General features: G+C 42.7%; 1 long non-coding RNA gene across 1 annotated transcript; it reads left to right on the forward strand.

Moving 5' to 3' along the window:
- The first annotated feature begins 1,493 nt into the window (after positions 1–1,493).
- On the forward strand, positions 1,494–23,085 carry LOC117282950. The gene is made up of 3 exons (XR_004513903.1): positions 1,494–1,676; positions 10,913–11,038; positions 20,020–23,085. It is a non-coding gene; the product is annotated as an uncharacterized LOC117282950 (long non-coding RNA).
- Positions 23,086–23,792: the final 707 nt, after the last annotated feature.

Here is a 23,792-nt window from a genome sequence, read left to right on the forward strand (position 1 = left end):
TACTACTACTACTACTACTACTACTACTACTACTACTACTACTAATAATAATAATAATAATAATAATACGTGAAGAAAGCAGTCTTCTGGGATTTTGCAAAATCCCAGAAGACTGCTTTCTTCATAGTCACCGCCGTGAAAGCCTCAAATCTTAAATAATAATACGTGCTTGAAATAAAGTATGTAGCCTATTATTAATAATATTAAGATGTTCATTATGGCGAGGTACTGCTCGTTGTCCATAAGAGAAGCGTCCTAACACCTGCCCCATTAGAACTGCAGCCTAGCGCCCATGTCAGCCACTCGGCAAGCTGACTCCAGCAGCAAAGCTTCTGACTTTTACTCCGGTAGAATCTCAGCCTGGACACAGGCTACCCTCATCGAGGTTCTCCGTGATTTTTCTCATTCACTTAGGTCAGATCAGCTTCCGTCGACATCCCGTACAACTCATAATTCGACATTGTACAGTTAGAGTTACTTATAACATGGGCCGCGCCATAACTCAAGCGGTTAGTCGCTGGCTTCCTATCGCGGCGGCCCGGGTTCGATCCCGAGTCTGGTCAAGTGGGATTTGTGGTGGACAAAGTGGCGCTGGAGCAGGTTTTCTCCAAGTACTTCGGTTTCCCCTGCCAATCTTCATTCCACCAGTTGTTCCACAATCACCCTCACCTATCATCTGGGGCTGGTACAATAGGCCAGAAGTGGCCGCAGTGCAAGGGACTTAGTCCCACCCCACTAGCAATACAATTACAAGTCCTTATAACATCGTTGCAAAAACTAATTTTATTACTACTACTACCACTGCCGGTCACGGTAGCCGAGCGGTCTAAGGCATGAACTGTCTTCGCTCGCTCGGAAGCCGGGATCGTGGGTTCGTGGGTTTGTGTACAGGTAGAGGCCTTGCAACGAGCTGATCACCCGCCCAAGGAGTCCTACCGAATGTCTATGATCTAGTAAACCGAAATGAAGCGGAGAATTTTATGGAGGTAGACCAAGGCACAATTTTTTTTGCTGTAGCGCCGAAGGAAGAAAAACTATTACCACTACAGTTATTGTTACTACCACTACTACCACCACTACTTGTACTACTACTACCGACACTACTATCACTACCACTACTACTATTACCACTCCATCCTCAACTGACAGGTTCGTATAACGGTAAAGCTTTAGATTTGTGTTTGGGAGGTACTCGGTTCGAATTTCAGCGGAGAATTAGAGTATATCCTGATTGGGGTCTTTCGTGGCCTTCTTCAGTTCCTGAAGGCAAATGCCCGGATAATACATAGATTAGGCCCCGACGGCATCCTTCTGTCCTTTTCGTTTTCTCATTCACAGATCCTGGTGCCATTTGACTCTGCAGACTAACCTAACTACTGGCAGAGCCGTTGGTAACACAGCTGGCCGTTGAGGCAGGCATGCAGGCTCGAGTGCACTGCGCAGTAGAAGTTTTCAGGATATTTTTGCACAATCCGGTTTGCACAGTACTGGCTGCTACACGTTTCAGTAATATTGAACATACCGGTGCATCAGTCACCAACCATTACGGAACTGTGTGACGTGTGTGACTGAGTGCTCGGAAAAGACGTTTGATGCAGCTGAAATGTTATTTATTTGTATGCGAAGAAGAGGTCTAGGAGGAAGAGTAGCAGGAGGATGATAAGAAGCAGAAGAAGGTGATAATGCATAATATTATTGAATAATCGACATAGTCCAACATTATATTACGTAGTTTACTTAGCAATTTACGGACCACTTTCAAACTTTCACGACTTAATTTCTTATTCTGAAAACTTTATTAAAAGCACAGATTTCTCGCAATACTGACGTCACAAAAGTACAGTAAACCCTCGTTAATCCGGAGTAATTGGGGGGGGGGGAGTCATCCGGATTAGTGAAGCAAAAGACAGATCTTAAAGACAAATACCTTAGAACACAAATAAATGGAAAACTTAATTAAATAAGTATTAAAACCTAAAGTTGTTTCTGTACTTAACTAATTTAGCACTACACCATGAAGGTGTATGGGGAAGTGGTTGAATAGATCCACATTTTCGTCACCTCGATACTAGTTGGAGGTGATTGGTCAGTTTCACGCACCTGCCGCTTTACCCCCGAGGAAAGAGCCCCCGGTACCCATTGGAGAGGAGGTTCGAAGGATCCCAGAGCGAGTTTGGACGACGTGAACAAGAGAACATTCTTGACCGCACCGGGACTCGAACTCCGACCCCTCGGTCTTCCAGCTCGTAGCCAGTCGCTATACCGACTACACTATTCCGGCTCCTTGACATAAGTACAAGTAGCGGTGATGAATAAATAACGAAATATCACTATAAATCTTGTATTCAAAATCTGTAGACACTCAACACGTTTATTAATCGATAAATGAAGGAGAAGTTGTGCCGGCTTTTGCTGGCAATAAAGCAGGTTTGAACGAACTGTCAAGTTTTGTCTGAACAGACAAGTGACTCATTTGCCTTCCTAAATATCTTGTGTCTTATAAAATATGTGCTCAACTGTGAAGAGCATTTTTTTTCATTGGCGCTACAGCCCTCATTTTGTGCCTAGGCCTACCTCCATGAAACTCTCCGTTCGATTTTTACTAGATCTTACACATTCGGTAGCACTCCTTGGGCGGGGGATCAGCTCGTCGCAAGGCCTCTACCTGTACACAAACACAGAAAAACGAATACAAACATCCATGCCCTGAGTGGAATTTGAACCCACGATCCCGGCTTCCGAGCGAGCGAAGACAGTGCATGCCTTGGACCACTCAGATACCGTGACCGGCTAGAAAATTTTTTTAATTTCACATATTTTGATCGGAATTAACTCTAACCGGATTAGCGAGGGTTTTCTGTATTCTGTAATATATGTTTAAGCGTCTGCGCCATGCCTCAAATCCTGCCCCATCGGAACGAGTTGCAACTCGCTGTAGCTGAGCGCAGGGCAGAGGAGAGTCCGCGTGTTCTCCTCTGTTGCTTGTTGTAGCGAAGCCACTGCAGTCTTGGGAACTGGGGCGCGGGCACGTTGTTGAATGGGGCAATTCGTTAAGTCACTATTTCGACAGTACAATACAATACAAGACTACAATATGGAAACTAACTCGTTCCATGGAACAGAACCCTTCTTTGAGAAGCGTCTAGTTGCGTAACTACTCAAGAATTTCCAAACTTTTGTGAAAACCGAAGGTTCATTATTGCGTTCACAAGAGCCCTACACTGGTCCCTATCCTGAGCCAGATCAATCCGCTCCATACTACACCGTCTCTAAGAAACATTTTGGAAATATTTGTTATTATTCTGTTCAAAAATTGCCATGATTCCGTTTGTTTTCCAAAATAGTTACATTTATATATTTATTAAGTTATTTCTGACGCTGTAATTAGGCGCTAACTGCGGTAAGGAACACACATCCTTTTGATTGCATCTATTTTTTTCCCCTTGGCACTACAGCCCCAGTGGGCCTAGGCCTACCTCCATGAACTTCTCCGTTCACTTCGGTATCTATTATTTTACTAGAATAATGCCACAACATTTAGTTATCAGTTGAGCGTGTTAACTAACTACAGGGTTGCAACCCCATCACCTGCTTCAGCGCTCCATGGGGTGTACTTATTTGTTTCGTACGGTTTACTGAATAAGATTGTAAAAATTGTACCCCATAGTGGAAGGTGAAGGTAAAGTTGTCCCTGTACTTAATTAATACCACGCCATGCAGACGTATGAGGGAGTGGAGGTATAGCTCCACCATTCTTGACCTCGGTACTAGATGTAGGTGACTGGCCAGCTTGAATCTCCGGCCGCTTTATTCTGTGGATAAGAGCCCGTTGTAACCGTTGTATAGTAGGCTGGGTGGGCTCCAGGGTTAGTCTGCAAGCTGCTAATTAGAGACAAGTCTCGTGTTCCTGCCGGGAATTGAACCACGGCCCTTCAACTCGTCACACGTCTCCATATCGACTGAGCTATCCTGTCTTCATAATGTAATATGCAAGTTTCCAAACTCAGTTTTTGCAGTTTATTAAACTGACGTGTTGTTGGTTTAAAAATTTAAGAAAAAGGCTCAAATTTTAATTTATATAAAGACCGGAATTCATATTATAACAATATAATAATACGAAATATAACCTAACAATGGAATGTGTTGAATGGTTTATGATTTAATTTAGTTCATCAATTTGTTTCATTATATTACACAGATCTTGGTCCACAAAATCACAGTGTTTTATGGGTTAGAATGAAAAGTACGTTTCGGCTTTGTGTGAAGATTTTTATTCGGGTTCCTAGGAATGAGAATCTAAGGTTATGCAAAGGTCTGTCGTATCAAATTTACCAAATTTTGACTAATGGTTTTTCATGTATACGAGTATATATGGGAACGGGGTAGCGTAGTTGGTTGAGGGGCTATGCTACAAGCCGGAAGGTCGCGGGTTCAAGTCCCGATAAGGTCATTGGATTTTTTTCAATCGACTTAATCCCTGGGGTCGACTCAGCCTCTTAACGGAAATGAGTACCAGGAATTAATTAAATAATTTTCCTAGGGAGTAAAGGGCTGCCGGTGCGTAAGGCTGATAACCTTTCCGCCATTTTTGAGCCGATTGTCTAGATAATGTGGGACCCTGAACGTCTCACAACCCTATGGGCCTTCACGGCCTGTTACAGGAATAGCTTTACTTTAATATATGGGAAAATGTATGTACGGCTTTATATAAAAAAAATACTTTGTTATGGATCAATACCGCTGAAAATCTTAATTCTCTAGAAATTTAAATGAAAAATCTGTCTTACAGACTGTCAGCAAAATATGTGAAACAGTTTAATGGGGTGCACAAAAATGACAACTGAAGGTAGACAATCTAGTCCATTACTGTATCTTCTAGTCGAAATAACAGCCCTGAATTATGCAAAGATGTGTCATAATTTTTCAAGTTTCGCAACTGGGATGCCAACCAGAAACTTCATTTACCAACTTACGTCTTAGTCATTTAAAACTCTTTTACTGATACCCCTACATTATCCTAGATAGAAAAATGTGTTTATGAACACGAATACTATTAATTTTCGGTACTAATATATGAAATATTTCCTTCTGTTTTCATTTTTTTTATTTCTTCTCTCGAATCCCGGGGGAGGGGGGTAAGAGCCCCTTCTGTTCTCCTTCACCGCCCCTTCTGGCCCGCCCGAAGTGGGGGTTGTGACCTCCCGCTTATTCGCGTGTAGCATATTACCACACGTGATTTGTGCTGCCACCTGGTAGATAGAGTTCTAGTGTTGTGTTGGCAATGAATTGTGTGATTTAGACAGTTGGTAACAAGTGATCGGCACTCTCGAATCCATATACATATTCGATTGCAGAGTATAACTATCGAATGTATCATTTCGTGCCGTTTTTTTTTCGGAATTTTTAATATTCCAGTGACCCCATGCGTTCTAGCTATGGCACTCAGTTATGAAAACTACTTTAGATTTTTTTTATTAGGCCACAACGTGGTACAAAACAAGTGCGATTTTAATTTTAAATGTATTTGGGTTGACCTAAAGGTTTATTTAGTATGAGATAAATTCTCTTTGTCGCTATTACCAACAACAAGAATATCGCTTCCAGTTTTTTCGTGGCCATAATGCAATGTAAATTGACAGACGGTAACGTCAGTAGTTATCGTGCAACAGTGAAGCATAGACCTATAACAAAAGTTCCAGTAGCAACTAAACACTGATTTACGTGTATCAGTTATCTTTGGAAACACTGTCTCTCAAAAATACTCTTGAAGATTATGGGTTGTGAAACCATGTAGTTTTTGTGGGCGGATGGCACTCAGTAGCGTAGTTGGTTTAGGCACTATGCTACAAGCCGGAAGGTCGCGGGTTCGATTCCCGATGAGGTCATTGGATTTTTTTCAATATGGTCCTGGGATTCACTCAGCCCATAACAGAAATGACTACCAGGAATCTTCCTGGGGTTAAAGGGCGGCCGGTACTTAAGGCTGACAGCCTTACGGCCATCTGTGAGCCGATTGTCTAGATAATGTGGGACCCTCAACGTCTCACAACCCTATGGGCCTCCGCGGCCTGTTACAGGAATAGTTTTACTTTTTTACTTCTTTTCATGCTGATTTTTCGGAAGAAGATGCTGCCTCCATCTTCAGAGTTGAAGTGCTTAAGATCTCAAATATGCCAATCCAAAAGATTACAGCCGTAATAATCACCACAACCAAAACATCAAATCTTACATAATTACACACTGTTCATGGTATTCAGTAATATGGGATTGTGGTGGGAAAGCCAGAAAGAAAGAGGCGGCCACTTGGAAGACATAGACGTAGGAGGAAATATGATATTAAAATTGATTTTGGAGAGATAGAATGGGGTGGTGTGGGCTGCATTGATCTGGCTCAAGATAAGGACCAGTGAAGGGCTCTTATGAACACGGTAATGGACTTTCAGGTTCCATAAAATGTTGGGAAATTCTTGAGTACTTGAGAGACTGGCGGCTTATCAGTAAGGGCTCACGTCCAAGGACTTAGGATAATATGTACATTCCATTCAGGAAGGAATTTCTCGGAAAATCTCTTTCCTCAGATCAATGCTAAATATGCACGTATTTAATGTAAAAAGAAAAACTTCCTTTCGTAGTATTTCTAAACCCCAACTTGACGTGAAGACTCTGTAAGTGCAAATATGTACTTTCGAGTAGTTAGTTCAAACCCTCATGCCAAAGGATCATTCTTCTTCGGCTGCCCCCGAGTGTCCATTCAACTTGTTCATCTGCCCTACTCCCCCAGTGTTGGATCCTCCATCCGCAAGCCAGAAAACCCCCCAAGTCGCGCAGGCAAGGGACCCACGTGACATAGAAAGAAACGGGTGTTATTAATGGCCTTTACTGGAACGTGGAGGCCAAATGAAAAACCATGAAACATCTCGTTTCAGCAGTGTTTCAGAAAGAGCTCTGGCCCCCAGAGGGTGGAGGTGCTGACGAAGGCAGGAAGCAAAGCGGAGATACTCTTAGAGAGGATAAAGCCTGGAGGATGCAAGAGCTGAAAATAATACACTCACTTTGTCTTATATATATATATATATATGCAGCCAAACAGGTTAGTGTAGCGGTAATATTCTAATTTTGGAGATGCTTGGCTCAAATCTTGGCCAGGACATCGCTGTCTGACAGAAGTTTTTCGTGGTTATCCTCAGTTCTTCCAAGCAAATGCCGGGATATTCTCTAGATAAATTTTAATTTCATTGGATTTGATGTTTACACGGGAGTGATTCTGAAGTATACTGTCTTTTGGGTTGTAACATTCCGAAAGAGTCCGACCTTTCGAAGTAGCATATCGCCTCCCTATTCAGGGTCAAATTGCAAGCCACGTAAGAAACCAGAAGAAGCAGGTGGCAATCTCAGCCCCCGTCAAGCTCCCTCCGAACTACACGACATTGTAATCTAGAAGACAGACAAACAAAAAACAAACTCCGTGATTTTATTCCGCAAGCGAACTGTACCGACCGAGCGACTGCCGCTTGTCGGCGAAGTTAGTGCCAACTTCAGCGGATAGAGGGTGCTGCATGGTTAGCGCAACGGATCACCACGGCCGTTAATCTCGGTTTTCTAGACCGGAGCCACTATTTCCTTGAAATAGCTTCTCAATTATCCTCACGAGGCTGAGTGGACCCTGTTCCAGACCCACTACTTCACAGAAAATCTGGTAGCTCCGGGAATCGAACCCGGGCCCTCTGGATCTGTAGCCAGGAACTCTTACCACTAGACCACATAGGCGGTCATCTAGAAGACAGTCGTCTTCAATTTTAATATTATCCTATTTCTCTCGCTCTTCAAATTTGCCGTCTTTCAAGAGATCTGCGTGTTTTGTACAGTCTTAAGAAGGGCTATTTCCTGTTCAAGTAAGGTATACAGTCAAACGTTTATGATTATCTTTTTTGGAAGTAATTCTGAACTAAAGCAGGCCAGAATGTCTAATCCGTCTAGTGCCGGTTTAAGGAAATGGTGGAGCTATACTTGCGCTCCCCCATATGTCTTCACGGCGTGGTTCTTAATTAATTAAGCATAGGGACATATTTGCCGCCTTCTAGAAGTTCCAATCCGTTATATTTGAAGAATAATATATGTCTTAATGTCTCCCCATTTCAGCACATTAACAGCTCCATTATTATTAATCGAGTGGAACTCATTGGACATCCGTTATATATGTGAACTTTTCGCATTTTATTTGTACACGCATTTCTGCGTGTAATGCAGCGCCAGACGGCCACAATATGAACTACGTGACGCCGCGGCCAGCTGTATTATCATCTTCGATACTTCAGTCAATATATGTCACGACGCGAGAAGGCAATTTCGGCCTTGTTCAGGCTGAAACTCAATACACCTTCCAAGCCATATAAACACACTTTGGCGTTCTAGGTAGCTGTGAGAAATGTTCATCTAATAAGCTTAGGAACTGTGCACAGAATTACTGTCTTTTTTGTTACTTTTTCCACCGTCCGGAATTCTAGGTAATAGAGGACACGACGTTTCGGAAACTGGGTCTGTTTCCGTCTTCAGGTGAGGAAGGAAGACACATACTTAATTGGGCCCCTTAGAAAGAGCTAATCTCAATCACTGGACAACTCCTGTCCACCTGAAGACGGAAACAGATCCAGTTTCCAAAACGTTGTGTCCTCTATTACCTAGAATTCCGGACGATGGAAAACGTCCAAAAACCCGGTAATTCTGTGTGTCATCTACCATCATCAGAACCCTTCAGAATCTACTTAGGAACTGTAGCTGGACTTTTTTTTTAATTCGCATAGTGGGGGGTTGGAGTCCAGTTGGGTCCACTCGGCACGGCGGCCACTGATTGGCCTATTGTACCTGACCCGGGTGATTATGATGATGGAGAATTTGGTGGAATGAAGATTGGCAGGGGAAACCGAAGAAAACCCTCCCCAGCGCCACTTTGTCCACCACAAATCCCACTTGACCAGACCAGGGTTTGAACCCGGGCCGCCGCATTGGGAAGCCAACGACTAAGCGCTTGAGCTATGGCGCTGCCAGTTGGACGGTTACTATGCTGTGTCTAGAAAATCTTTGAGGTTTCGTCATCAGAAGAGAGTGACGTAGATCCTTACATTACCATTAGAAAGTTGCTAATTAACTTTTTCGACATACGATTGGGAACGAAATCACCATAACAATGCTCTCGTTGGAAACAGGACTTCTCTGACCTACGGCTGCCTACTCAAGCTATGACGTAGCCACAAAGATGTTTCAGACAGAACATAAGAGGATTTGCTGTCAGGTTAGCCGATTCCGAGTGAATATCTAAATGACTCGCATCTCTGAGTGCACTGCTGCTGTTGGAAACACAAGCGAGCTCCACGAAACAAGTTTTCTCGGGCACTAACGCTTTTGGCGTGTTCCCGGGAGGTGACCGGTTTGAATCTCGGTTGAGATAAAAATTATATTCGTGGCTTCCCTCAGTCCCTGCATATATGTCCTGGGATATCATCTCAAAGCAGGTCAAACCTCTTTCTTTCCGCATTCATTCTAATTCATCACTCCCTACTCATATTAAAATTCAAAATTATTATTGTTTGAATTTTATTTGATGCTTATTTAACGACGCTGTCACTGACTCAAACTATATAGCGTCAGTTGATAGAATAGCAGTGAATTAATTGGGAAGGATTCAGAAGGAAGTGGCCACGTCTTATTCAGGGTACTCTCCCAGTATTTGCCTGGAGGGACTAAAAGAATTTACGATCCACTTCAGCTGGGATAGCCGGTGCCACAGCCGAGGTTCGCACCCAGTACCTCCCGAATAAAAACCTAGAGCATTTCCACTTTAATCGACTTTGCTAGATTTTTTTTGTCAATTCACCTAATCCTTCCAGCCGCGCTGGCCCTGGGAGCGACTCAGTCTCTAACAGAAATGAGTACAAGGAATCTTCATGGGGGTAAAGGGCGGCCGGCGCGTAAGGCTGACAACCTCACCGCCATCTGTGAGCCGATTGTCTAGAAAATGTGGGATCCTCAACGTCTCACAACCCTATGGGCCTCCACGGTCTGTTACAGGGATAACTCTCTTTAGTTCATATCTCTTTATCAAAATCATTGATAATGCTGTAATCACCACAGATTGTAATTAATCTGAGTAGCATCCAGTAGTGGAAGAATATGAATTCAGGGATTTATAACATTTGGGAATTTCTTGGCTCGCTAAACAGCTAAAAGATTTTAAAGAAGAAACCGTGCACCACTGAGTTTCAGTAGTTAGCCATTAGTTAGACAAGTAAATTACGTTGAGGCAGAGTTTCATCTTTGCCAGTTACCTCCCTGACTCTTCACAGTTGTCCACATCCTTGTTTACTTTAAATGTCAGAAGGTCATGATCAAGAAGACTCACATATTCGTAGACCTTCAGGATAATTCTATCATGGAGCTAGAGACATGTCCTTTCGAAGCGTTTGTACCAGACTAGACGGTTTCATAATCCAACAGACTACCTACCTACTTAGCACTCGGGGCCACAGCCCTGGGTGAGCCTTGGCCTCCTCTACAACCAGTCTCCACTCATCTTCTCTATCCGCCCTTTCACCTTCATCTTCTTCAGACCGTTCTCAACATCGTCTGGCCATTCATCCTGGGTCCTCCTTTTGTTCTTTGGAATATAGCCTTCCTTTTAACATTCTCTTTGGCACTGCATTATCTTCCATTCTTTCTACATGTCCCAACCATCTTATTCTCTGTGACTTGATGAATCTTACTGTATCTTCTCCTTTCAGTGATGTGTTTATCTCTTCGCTGTATCTTATCCTCTATATATAATTTTCCATCGCTGATCCGTATATTTTGCTTGCCACTTTGCTCTCGAACATTCTCTTCAATCCAGTAGACTGCAATTTGTGTTTACTCCTTACAGAGGTTGCTCTTCTTTGTACGGTTCTGGTATCTCGATGCTACGTCCATGACAGACAATGTTGCCATTCATTCAGTCACGGTGAGCGGTCAGCAGAAGCCTCATATAACAATTAGCCTGCAATGTAAGGTAAGAAGATAAAGCTGTGTGGTATATCTTATGCATTAGGGTAGCCTGAAGAAAATGGGGAAAATTAATTTTCGATATTTTATGTTATAAACTACTTCTAGTCCACTTACTTTGATATAAAGAAGAAACTAGTATTATAACAGTTGAAATTCCAAAGGAAATTCTCCTAATTTGTGACATTAGCTTTCTCACAATTAACTCTCGCTTCTTGCACCGCATTCCTTTCCAGTCGAGTCCATCTCTCATGAATAACACACAAAAATATCCAATCTTAAACCGTCACTGCAGTCTGCTCGTACCGGTTCTCACGGTCTCTTCGCTTGCGGATTTCTTATTTTTCCTTCTACCCTGAAGATGGAGGCGATACGTTCCTCCGAAACATCGGTTAACACCACATCTACACGGTGCCAATGGAAGTACAATTAGTGGTTTTCGAATTTTTTTTTACGCTTAGAGACGGACAGACAGACGGAGCGATTTCAGCATATGGTTCACCGAATTGTGAACGCGCTTAAGAACGAACATGCATGAAGGAACTTTGTTCCAACTCATATTTCATCGACTGTAAAATATTTAATGATTGTCGCGTAGAAAATTATATGAGTCATTTCCTATGCAGATTTTCCAGAAAGCTGTTTCTCATTTACTTCTGTTAATTAAGATTCCGTGCATACGTGTAGATTTCAGTGCATATAGCGTGAATATTGCTTTGCCTTTACGCTGTAAAGTGCGATAAATGAAGGGAGATTAATTTCTCTTACGTTTAATGATTTGTTTAAAAAAAATTGAAATGCAGTGAGATATTTTTTATGTGCGTGCGTGAGCATTCGTGCGAAAGAATCAGACGATCTTCCTTCAAGTCGGTCCGACCCGCAAAGACTTAGGTTCGTGTTACGACTGCAGTTTCTAGAAAACTCCTTATATTTGCAATTACTAATTTATTCTCTTCAGCGCCTAAGAGATTATTCACAACCTGACAAACTAATCCTTAAGATGAATGTTTGTGTGTTTCAAAACACTTGTTATTTTATTGACCACCTACTTTTACGTTAAATAATTGTATTTGTGTTTTGATGGTGGTAAGGTTGTCAGTCTTACGCGCCGGCCGCCCTTTACCCCCACGAAGACTCCTGGTACTTGTCTCTGTTAGAGGCTGAGTCGACCCCAGGACCATAGCGTGGCTGGAAGGATTAGATTAATAGAAAAATCCAATGATATCATCTGGAATCGAACCCTAGATCTTCCGGCTCGTAGCATAGTGTCTCAACTAACTACGCTACCGCGTGCCCCAAGATAGCTGGGGTTCTGCCCGAAATTCGAAAGCAGAACCTCCCGAATGCAAACCCAGTTTGTTACCGCTACATGAACCTGTCCGGTTTGTGACGTAGCTCTGGAAGAGCTTTCACTGGGAAGTCTAGTTCAAGTTGTGGCTGTAACGCATAACCTTAAGAAGTTATTAGGCGTTGTAATTAAACTACTTCTAAGAAGTTATAACCTAATAAATTTGAACACGCACAACGGTGATCAGGTGGCCTTGAAAACTACATTTTAGACATTTGAAATACGGGTCCGATAACTACATTATGTATCACAGTCATTATTGTATTTCGTAAGATACAGAAAGTTTTGTGACTAGTTTACTGATGACGAAATTTCGTGTAGAAAACCATTTGAACAACGAAACAATTTCATGGCACGCTATACTTGTTAGGCAGGCTTATCGCTCTTGAAGAGTATTCGTGCTACAGCTGTAAAACCGTGGTTTCTCGCCACGGAGCCTCGGGTTCAATCCGGGATGACATCATGCGAGATCCGTGGTAAACGAAGTAACACTGGTGCAGATTTTTCCCTTAGTTTTCACACTCTTTTCAACAGCCCCTCTGAGATATGCGGTAGTCCTGACAGGCAGCACCTTATCACAACCTCGATCGTTAAGTTTGAAGCTTCATCTCTGACTGTTCATTTCGCTGATTATATAGTAAAGAAATAATTATTTTTATTTAAGCTACATTCCCATATAAGGGATCTACAAATTATGTTCCACTGTACCGTTGTTACGCTGCCTACAAACGTAAGAATCAGAATATACATAACTATAATTTTGCTTGTGGTTTTGTATGGGCATGAAACTTGGTTTCTGACATTAAGGGAGGAACATAGAATGAGGGTGTTTGAGAACAGGATGTTGAGGAAGAGGGGTGAGGTGACATTAGGTTGGAGAAAACTACATAGTGGGGAACTTCATGACTTTTACTCTTCGCCAAATATAACTAGAACGATGAATTCAAGGAGAATGAGATGGGCAGAGCATGTAGCATGCATGAGTGAGAATATGAATGCATATAGTATTTTGTTGAGGAACCAAGAGGGAAAGAGACCACTAGGAAGACATAGACTTAAGTGGGAGGATAATATTAAAATAGATCTTAGAGAGAGAAGATGAGGTGACATGGAGTGGATATGTCTCGGGAGAGGAGCCAGTAGAGGACTTTTATTACTAAGGTAATGAACCTTCGGGTTCCATGAAATGTTGGGGAATTCTTGAGTAGATGTGCAACTGAGCTACATGGAGTTAGTCTGTATCATTGTTACAGAGACCGGTTTCATATAGAGAATTGCTTCTTAACTAGTGATATGTGCCCCACTGATGGTCCGCTGTTTCACACCTGAAATGTCAAGAATAATAAATTTAATTATTGATAAATATATGTACTATTAAAATGTAAATATTGTAACTCTGCTTGATCCTTGCTTCTTATTGGTTGACTCCTTGCCTTACGCTTCCTTACTGAAGATAGAGCCTGTGTGTTCTTCCGAAACGTCGGTAAACTTCTACCAGACTACACGGGGTTATATCGCAGAAGACACTATCTATTTACCTGTGTTCTACAGCGCTTGTGGACTTCGGCCGCTTTTTCAGTTTCTTAACCTATACACAGTATGTAGTACTCCTTGGACAGGGGATCAGCCGGTCGCGAGGCCACTACCTACACGCAGAGCAAGACACACACACAGATATCCATGCATTTAGTGGATTCGAACCCACGATCCCAGTATTCGAGCAGGCGAAGACTTTTCAAGCAGTAGACCGCGCGGCAGCTGTGATCGGCAGAAGACACGACTCTTTACCAACCAACACCTTGGCTTGAGTCTGCAAGCGAACTATACCTACCGAGCGACCGGCGCTTTTCGGCGAAGTTATTACCAACATTGGCCGCGCCATAGCTCAAGCGGTTAGTCGCTGGCTTCCCACCGCGGCGGCCCGGGTTCGATCCCGGGTCTGGTCAAGTGGGATTTGTGGTGAACAAAGTGGCGCTGGGGCAGGTTTTTTCCGAGTACTTCGGTTTCCCCTGCCAATCTTCATTCCACTAATTGCTCCACAATCACCCTCATCTGTCATCTGGGGTTGGGTACAATAGGCCAGAAGTGGCCGCAGTACAAGGGACTTAGTCCCACCCCACTAGCAAAAAAAAATAGTGCCAATTTTAGAGGTTAGAGGGTGTCGCGTTGTCAGCGCAATGAATTCCCACGGCCGTTAATTTCGGTTTTCTAGGTAAGAGACACAACTGTTTACAAATTAATTAAATGTGATTTGATGTTATGTAACCAACATATTTGGATAAGCGTAGTTAAATATATAAACAATCGATCAAGGAGCAAAAGAAGAGATATACACAGAGGCCAGGGTTTCCACGAAGGAACTGCTTTGCCTTGGAACTCAATAATACAAGAAGCGTCTGTTTCTCTTTTCATTACGGTACAAGGCCTTTGTTATTCCTATGGATGTACCATTTGAGGAATCCACGACATTATGAAGGCCTCTTCAAATCGTATCTTATTGATTAACGCATCGACATATCATTACGTCACGAACTCCATTTGCAATTGAAATGTTTGAGAGATACAGACAATTGCTCATCAGCTGAGACAGAAGAGAGATGAGCAGCTGCACGTATTTCAGATAATACTGTCACGTGATGGGCCATTCACGTCGCAATGCATTTACTGATTTTAAAGACAAAAAAATCATGTGCAGGAAGTGTTTTAGACCCGGATTCTGGGCTGTGCGTGAGGAGAACTATGTCCGGAAACAGCAAGCTATACACTGCAGGAGGGAGGAAGGGTGACGCACTGTAACTGAAACCGTGCACCCTATAATCCGTATCTCCGTTAGTGGAGACGACGCTTTTGCGTATGAGGTTATGTAGGGTAAAATGGTAGGATGATTGATACACTGTAAAGGATCTGGAAGGAAGCGATAATGTTCTAAATGAGGTATTTCCCCTGCATTTACCTGGAGGGACTAAGCCAGATGAATTTAAACCTGACAGTATGTGATCTCGTGACTAAGGCTGTAACGAGAACCTTTAGAATGCCTGTCAAGAGCAGTACCGCTACCCTAACCCGCTCGGTATGTTATACTGCCACGATTAAGGGTGTCACTATAGACGGGGTTTATATCAGTGAATAGATTTATTGATCACTTACACGTCGTAACTACAAATAACTATAACATTATTTCTATTTCCACACTTTGCATTTCACTAGAGCACATAATCTAGTGTTCTCGGTCTCTTACTAGACGTTTCCTAGTAACGGCTCCAACAATGGCTATTCCTCTGCCTCCGGCTCAAGTCCCCCCTTCGTAGATTCCCGTACAAAACTGACTAATCTCAAAGTCAAAGTCACATTGCGACTGACGGTCAGTGAGTTATTAAGTCTTGGTGTCGAGCCCCATCTGGGGCTCATGACCAGATATTAATTATTACCGTTTGACAGTTACGGTCTTGTTTCTGTGGGGCGCCCTCTCTGACGAGAGGACGGGTCTGTCTTTTTTATATGCTGTTAGCGCAGTCTTTCTCGGGTCTGAGTCCCTTGGGACTCGCGACCATATTTTACTGTCCCAGATTTGAGGCTTCCATTTTCGTCGCCTCCTACCACTCGCAGGGTCACAGTGGAGGTATTCGACCCCGCTTCCACTAGGGTTACTGACTAATCTAACATTCTCCTTTGCTTATGACATCTCGGAACGGATCACACAGAAAACACAACTCTTCTATTGTTGCGTTCTTGTCTGTTGGTACGGGAAAGTGTTTACCGAAACGTTGCCCAGAATCGGCCCTGGTATATCCGTCCATCTCGCGGTCTCTGCATAGCAACAGCTCTACACCCTACAATACTAATTACACCATTTGCCTCCTCGCAGTTGGTAGTACTAACAGCTAGTCATGAAAAATATTTTCTTTTGGTTTGTAATGCAATGTTCTTCGGAGACAGCCAGACGTGTGTGAGGAACGTATCGCCTCCAGTTTCAGTGCCGAAGGATTTCTTGTTTGGCTTAATATTCAAGCCCGAAAATGAAGATGATATGTTCCTCCATAAACGTCGGGCTCTATCCGAACTACATGCCAGTACAACGCAGAAGGTACGAGCGCCTTAAATGCAACAGCAGTTAGGAAGTTCCCGTTGGGTTTGTTTTGCATGAATGGAGGAACTTCACACCTTCCCCCCTTTCAGCGCCATTTAAAAAGTTATTTGACGTTGCGGTAATTACAATTGTGCCTGTGACTCTGGACTTCTCCCCCCTCCCCCCCAGGGTGTCATCAAGTGATAATGACAATAAAATGCTTTAGTCTAGGGATACAATATAGCAGACAAACAATAGCATTAATGATTATAGCTTGTTACCATGGCGACCAGAGCAGTTACCATTACAATGGTGACGTGTTTACACATCGCCCCCCGGACGGTCCCGCGTCACAATGTTCTGCTATATTGGGTACATTCAGATGTTTGGGTCCTAATTCGATTAATTGTTCGGCAATTTAACAGCGCTCTTTCAACTTAGTGTGTTATAAACACCGTATTATAAATTGACGTTGATAAAAAAAATTGGATTAGAAGTTCTGATGGCAGTAAAGTACGACCTTCTGGATTGAAAAGCCGTGAAGTCTGGTAGAAGTCTACTGATGTTTCGGGGGATAATATCGCCTCCATCTTCAGGGCCTCAGAATAAGAGTAAGCGAGAAACCAACAGCAGCATTCTTAGCTTGACACCTCTTATTTTTTAATCCGCTGAATACTCGACCCTGAAGATGAAGGCGGTGTGTTACTCCGAAACGGCGGAGTGTCTCTGAACTACACAGAGTTACAATCCAAGGACTGTAACAGTTACGAAAGGACGCGGTAGTGAAACCTTGTAAGCAATATCCTAGCGTTCAAAATGGCGCAGCCGTTACAGTAACTAAGCTAGACTTGTATGAAAAAAGGACTGAAGTTCGATATCCGGCTGAAGCACGACTCTCAGACCGGCTCTGAGGCACACCCAGCATCCTGCCTCACCCGTAGCGGGTGTTGCGCGACAGGGACGTGAAGCTGACCACTTACCTCCATCCAGTGCCGAGGTGAAGAATGCTTGGAGCTATACCTCCACTCCTCCCATAAACTTTCATGTTACTGTGACTAATTAAGCACAGACAGAACTTTACATGTTGCTACACAATATTTGTGGGCTAAGCGAGGAAAACTGTGGAAACACGCATGAGTTATGACGACGCTGTTTCAACTGCAGAGGTTAGGTAGCGCCCAATGTGGGCGGAAGGTTAATGTGTGGTGAATATACTCGTAGGTTGGGAAGGAGACAGTTTTTGCCTGTTTAACGTTACGCCATAGAATCTATCTGACAGATAGATGTAAGCTAAATTTAATCTATGCTTAATTCAGAACCAGGCTATGAAGACGTATTGGGGGGTGAAGATAAACACTACACTTCGGAGTTAGATAGAGGAGAGTGATCAGTTTCACGTTCCGGTCGCTTTATCCCCGAGGAGGATGCCCTGATAACCACAGGATAAGAATCAGAGTGGGCCCCAGAAATTGTTTGGTTGCCCTGGAGGAGAGTTTTTGTCCCTTCTCAGAAATAGAACTCCCATTCCTCGGTCAGCCAACTCGTGGATTAGTTTCCGTGCCAACAGAATTATCCGGCGTCTGGCGAAAGATCGTTGTGAGTTAAGAAGGTTTCTCTGTGGGGAGCTGAAACAAGTGGAAGAGGTGGACAGACTAGTGGCTGCTGTTGCTAATGAGTTCTCAGTCGCATCTTCGACAACAAATTACGCAGCTCTCCTCACAATTCAATTACACCTTTAAGGCTGATTGAGGGTGAAAATGAAATTTCCTTGGAGGAAAACTTTGACCTATTTCCTGAATGTAAGGAAGACTTCTGGATTCTCAGACAAAACTCAGAGTAAGGTGTTTGTTTCACTTGTCGAATACCAACAGCTGGAATCGAAGTCTGAACTTTTCACTGTACCTGAAGGTGGTAAAATCTTCTCGGGGTATTAACTATGTTAGCTGGCTAAAAATATAGACGTTTCGGTATATATCCTCAGTACATACGTTGTGAGACAGAGATGGTCCTTACAAAGTCGGTAACTTTCAATCAACTGATCCAGCTGACAGCTTGAGAAAATTTCATTAACAAGAGAATTACTTTAAAACTTACTTACTTATGGAGTTGAGCCCTTTTGAGGAGCCACCAATTCTGCAGCTACTCAATTTCCCAGCATTTTATGGAACCCGAAGGTTCATTAACGTATTCACAAGAGCCCTCCACTGGTCCCTATCCTGAGCCAGTTCAGTCAAATCCATACCAGCTCTATCTATCTATCTATCTATCTATCTATCTATCTATCTATCTATCTATCTATCTATCTATCTATCTATCTATCTATCTATCTATCTATCTATCTATCTATCTATCTATCTATCTATCTATCTATCTATCTATCTATCTATCTATCTATCTATCTATCTATCTATCTATCTATCTATCTATCTATCTATCTATCTATCTATCTATCTACATTTTAATATTGACCACCCATCTACGCCTTGGTCTTCCAAGTGATTCTTTCCTTCTGGCTTTCCCACTGATATCCTATATGCATTCCTCTTATCCCCATTCGTGCTACATGCCCTGCCCACCTCATCCTCCTTGACTTGATCATTGTAATTATACTTGGAAAAAAGTACAAGTTATGAAGCTCCTCATTATGCAGTTTTATTTATTTTAAAACAGCAGTAACACTTCTTAGACACAGTATTGATGTTTTCTATCTCACCTTTCGGGTGAAGATGAGATAAGCACATTTGTGCACCGCCATATTGTTTTGCACTACCTCCGCACGTTTACCGTGCTTGCAAGTGTTTTGTTCTAAGTCACATTTAAACGACAGTTGATGCTTCAACTTCAAACTCGGTGTACCGAAAATTGACGTTCCTGGACATAGTACACTCGAACACTCAGGTGACGAAATATAAGTGAGTTTCACATAATTAAACTTTCAGTGAGTTATAGAAAAAGAGAACTGTCCTCCCGGATATGACGCCGTGTAACTTGGTATACTTGCACATGTTTCAGAGTTGAATAAACCAAACAAGTAACCCTCAAGAAGCAGACAGAATGCTACCGCTTAATTCTTGCCTTGCTAGCTCCTCAACCCTGAAGATGGAGGCGATACTTTCCTCTGAAAGGCCGAGCTGTCTGCGGACCACACAGTATTAGAACTCAAAAGATCGTTTACTGTTCAGAAATGGAGAGGGCTTTAATACGTTATATTGAAGTTGACGCTTTTATATCAAGATTCATGACAAATAAGCCTTAGGCATTCACTACTGACTAGTTGCTTACTGGTCGCAAACTTCTGAACAAAAAATATTCAACATGCGAGGCTTTTAACTTACCTCACAGAAATTAGAGCTCAATTATTTATATTATTTGTGTTTTTACTTACGAGCTTTATAAACCGCGGATTATTTCTGTATGTGGTTGAATTCTTACTTTTGCGGCAACATGAATCTTTTATTGCAGCTCTGTGCGTCTGCGGAGCTTTGTGGAATTTGTATTACCATGTCTTGCACGTCTGCATCCTGGTAGCCACTCTGCTGGGAATACACCGCCCCCTACTTCTCTTTCATTTCAGGTACAACGTACTTTGAAAAATTGGAATGGATGAAGAGGGTCATTGTGTTGAACGTGTAACATCAGAATTACCAGAAGACTCATTTTACTTTTCAAAACATTAATTCTTTAAGGCAAAATTATAAGTACTTAGCATTAAAATAATACAGCATCTTTTCCACAGAGCGTGCTTATGTGTTCCTTATGGTTTTCGCAATGAACAGCGACTGTTTCCCTAAACAGCATTAACCGGTTGGGCTTTGTAGCGGAGACGTAATGGATTTCCTGTCAGGTACGGACTGAATTTTTATATAGGACCACATACACACACAGGAGCACGCACATTAACCCTTTACCGCCCTTTACGGTCCAGCTGTTACAATATATACACCTGCTTTAACAAATTAAACTCTTCATACTTAACAGAGTGTAAATTTATGTGTTTCGCATTGTTCTCATAGTGAACAGCGAATATTTCCCTAAACCGCATTAAAAAGTCGATCTTTGTAAAAGAGAAACATTAAGTTTTCTGAGAGCCGGGAACTGCATTTTTAAGCATTATATTAATTTCAAACTCGTAGGTTAATCATGAAAGTGTAACTGTAATATACAGGTAGAACATATTCTTAATATTTTAGATGTGATAATACAAAATCTCTGTTGATGTTAACGCGTGTAGCCGTTCTGCTTGCTGTAACTTCGGAAACACTGCATTTTGCACAAAGAGTTTGGAAGGACTCTCGGAACAAGCAGCAACTCTCTCCCCAAGAAGCATAAAACAGTTGGCCTTTATGATGTACAGTTTTAATCACTCTAAAAGAGAAACATTTTCTGGGGTATGACGCCCTTTATTTCGGTAGGCGTTCACGTTACTCACTGGTTCTGCTTTCCGATTTCTTCTTGTTTGTTGTTTACTTGACTTAGCTTTCTACCCTGAAGATGGAGGCAGTATGTTCCTCGGAAACATAGTTTAACTTCTGTAAGGCTACATGAATCACATCCGGGAAGACGTGTCACCGTTGTGACAACACAACAGCTGATAGTGATCAAGCTTTTTGGAAATATATTCTTGTATATTTCGTCAAAGTTTAATCGTCCAGTGATTTATTATTGAAATGTCGGTTAGGTTCTTTCTCTCGGCTCAGTTTTATTCTTGCATTTATTTCCCCAGTCTTCTTGTTCCAAAGTTTTTGAAAGCTAATATATTCATGCGCTTGAGGTGGGGAAGGAAGGTTCCTGGAACGTGCAGTGGATGTTGAACAGTTGGGTGGTGATTGATGGCAAGTGTAATGCTTTGGCCCGGCTCGTATTAATGTCGTTGAAACTTCACAGTTAAAATTCACACATTTATCCCTCACCCACGTTTATTCTGCACAATCGCTTCGCGTTTGGATTAAAATCGCCAAGGTTAACTTTGCTACAAATTAGGACTTTTTTTTTAAACACTTCTCTCGCCTCATTAGAGCTGGTAGACATTTTCTGAAACATGTCTGAAGCTACGTCATATATTGAGTAGGCAACCTCACGGAAGAAAAGTCCCTGTGTGTTCAACGAGATCCCTGGCATGGCAATTGTATGTTGGGAATAGAATCTACTGATTCTGAAACGATGACTTAAATGTATATTACTATCTGATGATGACGTAACCTCAAATATATTTTAGGCACAGCATATCTATATAGGCAAAAGAGTCTCTCTGCTTAACTAATTAAGCACTACGCCGTGAAGGCGTATGGAGGACGGGATCTATAGATCCATACATTCTTGACCTTGACACTAGTTGGCAATTGGTAATTAGCTCATGCCCTAGCCGCTTAACCCACGGAAGAAAGCCCTCGATACCAATTGGCTAGAAGACCGGGTGGAACAGAGAACTGGTCTGGACGACGTGGAGAAGAGAAAAATCTCGCCTCTACCGGGACTCAAACTACGACCCTTCGGACGTCCAGGCCATAACCAATCGCTGTATCGATTGAGCTATCCTCTCTCCAGTAATAAATGTAATTTAACATACTTAATAACATATCAGGTATGAAATTACCTTTTAAACTCACTCACATTTCACCGTGAAATAATGAGTTTATTGATAAAATTGGTATTATTTTAAAGGTAATTTTATAGTACAGTATAACACAACTGGATGAATTCCTTAAAAATGTCAGATTTATTTAGAATTAATCAAATAATGGTGGATAATTTTTTTAAAAGAAAACCAGAAAGTAGAGGAGAAGTTGGAAGAACCAAACAGAGATGTCTGGAAGATGTAGGTAGTGGATTACGAGAAGCTAAAGGGTAAAGAGAAGAAAGTGGGTCTGTAGGGTAAAATGACAAGTAAGAGAGAAGATCGTGCTTCTGCTTGAAGGAAGCGAAAATTATTAGAGGACCACAGAGCCAAGTGCTGTGGACCCTGAGGACTCAGGTCGTGCAGTTATTCAGAGCCTGAATATCAGTTACGAAGTAGTTAAGATATGTAAAGGTTCGGCCACACAGAGCGCTACGCTATGTTCGCTACGTACGCTACGTACGCTGTGTACACTCTGCGACCCAGCTAACATACGGAACATAGCGTACGTAGCGCTCTGTGTGGCCGAACCTAAAGACTGGTATTCGAATAGGAGACCTCCTGAATGCCAGATTCGTAGCACTGAGCGCTGTTCGGTATGCGACACTCAGAATTCTCTCCAGTAGGTTACGAATGAATCATGACCGTTTCCTTCCACATCCTTCCCATTCCGTTGCCAAGCAACAGCGAAGCATTGAACGTCATGTGGTCTGAGTTACTTACAGTGTCGCCAAAAGAAATACAAATAAATAATAAAATATAATATATCCGGAAGGTCGCGGGCTCGATTCCTCATGGCATTACTAGATTTTTCAGTTGATACAATCCTTCCAGGAGTCGGGTTAGAGCAGTCGGTATAGCGACTGGCCACAGGTTGGACGACCGGGGGATCGAAGTTCGAGTTCCGGGAGGGTCAAGAATATTCTCCTCTCCATGTCCTTTAGACCGGCTCTGGGTCCAACCCAGCCTCCTGTCCAATGTTTACCTTGGACACTTTCCCCGTGAGTAAAGCGGCAGGGGCGTGAAGCTGGCAGCTCACCTCCAGTTAGTGCCGAGGTCAAGAAAATCTGGATCTGTACATTCACTCCACCATACGCCTTCATGACGTAGTGCTTAATTAGTTAAGCATAGAGAAAACTTTTTTCCCCTTGGCACTACAGCCCCAGTGGGCCTAGGCCTACCTCCATGAACTTCTCCGTTCACTTCGGTTTTTCTAGATCTTACACATTTGGTAGGACTCCTTGGGCGGGTGATCAGCTCGTCGCAAGGCCTCTACCTGTAGACAAACACAGAAAAACGCACACACACAAACTAAACATCCATGCCCTGAGTGGGGTTCGAACCCACGATCCCGGTTTCCAAGCGAGCGAAGACAGTACATGCCTTAGACCGCTCGGCTACCGTGACCGGCAGCCAACTTTACCTTGACCTAATCCTTCCAGCCGCGCTATGGCCCTGGGGTCGACTCAGCCTCTAACAGAAATGAGTACCAGGAATCTTCCTGGGGTAAAGGGCGGCCGGAGTGTAAGGCTGACAACCTCACCTCCATCTATGAGCCGATTGTCTAAGAGAAAATGTGGGAGGCTCGACTTCTCACAACCCTATGGGCCTCCACGGCTTGTTACAGGGACAGCTTTACCTTTATACACGTATATATACGTATATAATCCTATTTATAAAATGCGGCTGACATTTGCTTTTCCTCTTTAGTTCCTGGTTTTATTTCCTTGTTT

This window comes from Cryptotermes secundus, unplaced genomic scaffold (genome assembly GCF_002891405.2).
Source record: "Cryptotermes secundus unplaced genomic scaffold, Csec_1.0 scaffold247, whole genome shotgun sequence".
In the NCBI taxonomy this organism is placed as follows: Eukaryota; Metazoa; Arthropoda; class Insecta; order Blattodea; family Kalotermitidae; genus Cryptotermes; species Cryptotermes secundus.